We start from the raw sequence: 4,316 nt of genomic DNA, 5'->3' as shown, positions 1-4,316 counted from the left end.
GGTTTTATTGGAGAATTCTCCCAAACATTTAAGGAAGATCTAACAGGAATTGTATACATCCCTTCAAAAACTAGAAGAGAATGAAACACCTCCCAATTCCTTTTATGAACCTAGTACTAATCTGATACTTAAGCCAGACAGATGGTGCACCAAAGAAAATTATAGAACAGTAACCCTCATAAATATAAATGTAAAAGTTCTTAACAAGATAACAGAAAATAGAATTCAGCAATACGGAAAAACAATTACACTTCCTGACCAAGGGGGATTTATTCCACAGGGACAAGGTAGGTTCAAAATGTGAGCTGAGGAAGCATGTCACCATCATTCCCGCTATGCGGCAGTTTCCTGGAGGTGCTTGTCAGGAAGTAAAAGAGGAAGAAATGAGACTTGGTACCAAAACAAGGGAAGAACAACTTAATTATGTTTCACAATATAACTGTCAGCCTAGAAAGCCCCAATGTAAAATTATTAGAATAACTGACCAGTTTAGCTAGATTAGTATACGGTCAGTTGCATTTCTATAAACTCACAGCAAACAAATGAAAAATTAAAGATACTTTTTGCAATATGGTCAGAGAGTATCCTCTACTTAGAAATAGAGCTAAGAAAGCACGAACAAGACGGCTGCAGAAATTTGAAATCCTCATCAGTAGATATTAGCAGAAACCACATAAATGAAGTGATGTACCATACTTATTGACCGGAAGAGTTATGGCAAAGATGACATATCTTCATACCGAAATTTCAAACAAATCCTAAAATGGCTTCCCCAAAAAAGTGATAAAAATTTCCTCAAATTTTCATGAAGAAGAAAAACACCAAAATGACCGTGGCACTCCTGAAGAGGAAGAGAGGAAGCAATGCCCTTTATGGTGTCTTTTGTGGCATTATAGCAGTTTGGATGGAAGGTTTCAGCAATGGTGCACTGGCCTGAGATGAACTATTTCTTAAACAATACAGAAAACATTAATTATAAAAGAAAAAGTTCATAACTGTAAAGTTAAGAACTTTTGTTCATTAAAAAGAAACCTTATAAACAAAGAATAGATAACTTCAGACTGGGCAAATATTTTTGCAATACATACAAAAATAAAAATTGAGTAGAATAATTAAGCTCTGTAACTCAATAATAAATTTCAGAGAAATGATAGTAAAATGGGCAAAAGACAGGAAGAGAGATGTTACAGAAGAGAAAGCACTCATGTCCGTTGCCTGTATCAAAAGATGTTCAAAGTGTGAAGAGGAGGCAAGAAGGACCTCTGGACCGACAAAAGCTGCCCGCAGCTGCATCCGGGCGTTCAGGGCAAAGCTGAAGCTGATGGTAAAGGAGTCAAAGCCAAGGTGAAGAATGAGCCACAGAGAAGGTCTGCAAGGTTGTCTGCTAAACCTGTTCCTCTAAAGTCAGAGCCCCTGCAAAGAAGGGAGAAAAGGTACCCAAAAGGAAAAGGAGGTAAAACTGATGCTGGAAAGGATGGAAATAACGCAGCAGAAAATGGAGATGCCAAAACAGACCAGGCACAGGAAGCTGAAGGTGCTGGAGATGCCAAGTGAAGTGTATGTGTTTTTGATAAGTGTACTTCTGGTGACTGTGCAGTTTGAAATACAATTCTTTACTTACTTTCATAAAAATGCAGAATTTCGTTTTACTTTTTTTTTAAGCTATGTGTTAGCACGCAGAACATTGCTTTTGGGGGAAGGAGCACGTGCCACTAATCACATGTCTCCAAACTGGATCAGTGTAGGGAAAAACATCTTTCCCTGCTAGTTTTGAGACCTCCTTTTGACTCCCGGGAGGAGGGACTCCCTGCCATTGACACATAACAGTCAGTCACCTTGCCACAAATGCCTTGTGATGTGGGAAAAGTCAAATTCATTTTTAAGTCCTCTTTCTTGTCCATAATCAACACAGACTTAACTGCCTTAAAATCAGAGGCCTATTGGGACTTGACCCCAACCCCCAAAGTTGGTTTTGCCAGTATGTCAGGCAATCAGGACTTTGGGTCACATCAATGAGATGGTGTTTCCCAAAGAACAGTGGTTCCTTTTACAGATGGTGGATCTTCAGATTAATAATCCTGCTATTTTCATTTCATTTCCTGAAAGTCATGGTCAACTCATGAAAAGTTGTTAAACAACATGTTTAATGTGAAATGTCAACCCTCGCTCTGAACTTCCCAGTACAGAGCTTCAAATGAAGGTGTCATTGGGTTTTATAATGACTTTTTGACTCCCATCCAAGAAAGGAATTTGAAAGTTATTGTATAATGTTTAAGGATTGTCTATTTATGTCCTGCCTAAAATATCATGGTTGTTTATGAAAAGTATATTTAATAAAACTGTTTGGATACAGTTTGGCCTAGAAACAAAAAAAGTGTTCAACGTCATTAGAGGTTGAGGAAAAATGCAAACGTAACATCTAAATTATTTAACCTCTTATATCACTTTTATTAGTAACTATAAAAGTCTAGCTAATATTGGACAATGTGATCTCTTGTATCACATTGTATATTACTGTATCATATTAATATCGGACATGGTCTCTTATTTAATGCTAATGAGAGTATGATGTTTGCAATCTCTTTAGAAAACTGTTTGGTATTATTTGTTTAAGTTTAACAGTAATCTTCTTTAGGAAACCAACAATTCCGCTCCTAATATCTACCCCAGAATAATTTTTGTATATGTATAATGAAGGACATACAGTGTAAACTCTGAAAATCTAAAAACAGCCCAAATAGCTATTAACAGGAGAGCAGATCAACAGACTGTGTTATGGGGTGGAGTTTTACAATTTAGTTGATATAAAGACAACAATATGGATGAGTATGTTAGCAACAAAACAAATTTAAAAACTTAATCCCCAAATATTTACAGAGGGCAATGAAACATTGCTGTGAAACACTGTAAAAGCAATATTTTGTTCCTTGAAACTTCAACATTGATATAGTAGAGCAAGCCTGTAGATAAAGGTAAAGAGCATAAAGGAAGAAAGACTATATATATATATCTGATGATGGAGCAAGTTTGAAGATATGAAAGGAACAGATGCAATCAAGAATCTAGAGATAGAGGAGTTGGTTGGGTACATGGTCACCAACAAAGTTTCTGCAACGTCACTGGGAAGTCTCTAAGTTCAAGTTAAAGACTTTTTTGGTTCTATGCTTTATTTTCTAAAGTTTTAATCTATTGAATATTTTTTGTAATTATCAAAATGATTTTACTGTAATATTTGAAGCATGTATCGATTGGTTACTGTGGAATTATGTATGCTTGCTATGAAATATTATAGAAATCAAGTGAGATTATTGTAGTATTTTAACATCAAGTTTTAATATTTTACTAGACTAAAACACTTACATTTTAAAGTTTTTCTGACTCTGTTGTAGTTATCATTAACAATCTACCAAAAGGTAACAAATTTCATTGTTTTGCTTTCATTTGATTGCTATTGTCATTTCTTGCTTAGTTTTATTTTGATCAATTCTGTAAGCCTATCTTCACCAGAAGCACTCAAAATCTACTCTCCCTTTTGCTAAGGCGTTATTTTGCCTATAGGCCCATGTAGACAGAATAGGTTGATTGCAACCTGAAAGTTCTATTACATATTGTTCAATGGCAGTATGTGTTAAAAGACTCAGCAAAGAGTTGATCATGGCAGAAGTAGAAAGTAAGCTGCTTATTCTATTCCATATTGCTCCAAACATTAGTGCATGGTGAGTTCAAGCTGCCTTCCGAAAGAAATGAAGTAAGTTGGAGGAGCAAGGGAGCACTAGGTTAACTTGTTCTCCCCAAAACACATTCTAACGTCTTAACACAGCCATTCCTCATGGAGGCCATGCCCTTGGGTGCATCTGGATCTTGCTGGATAAGATATGTGTAGACAAACTATGATATAAAAAACTTCATTTTACAGTCTCACCACCTAGAGTCTGTCTTCATTGAAATGTTCGCACCGGGCTGGTGGAGCGGCTCACATGGTATACTGCCTGCCTAGCAAGTGTGAGGCCCTGAGTTCAAACCCTAGAACCACACAAAAAAGTGTTCTCTGAAGAAAGAAAAAATTATTTCAATTTAGGGAAATTTAGGTTGAAGAGAATTTAAAATATTTTTTCCCTCCTCCATGTGGTTGTGCATTTTAAGATACCTGTAACTGTGACATGCAAAGCTTACTGTTGCAAGTAGCAGACAAAGGTAGCAAGTGGAAAGAGGGGTTGGGGCATAGGAACTTGTACTGTATCCTGTAAGATGATGCCACACTCATTATACCACGGATGTCTGATCCCACCATTGTTTAAGCTCCAGATGCTTACATC

The 4,316-nt window shown here is 36.5% G+C and overlaps 1 pseudogene; it reads left to right on the top strand.

The window, feature by feature from the left end:
- The first annotated feature begins 335 nt into the window (after positions 1-335).
- LOC141422435 (non-histone chromosomal protein HMG-17 pseudogene) lies at positions 336-1,554 on the top strand (annotated as a pseudogene).
- The last annotated feature ends 2,762 nt before the right edge of the window (positions 1,555-4,316 follow it).

Source organism: Castor canadensis, chromosome 4 (genome assembly GCF_047511655.1).
Source record: "Castor canadensis chromosome 4, mCasCan1.hap1v2, whole genome shotgun sequence".
Lineage (NCBI taxonomy): Eukaryota > Metazoa > Chordata > Mammalia > Rodentia > Castoridae > Castor > Castor canadensis.
This window is presented reverse-complemented; position numbering and strand designations above follow the sequence as displayed.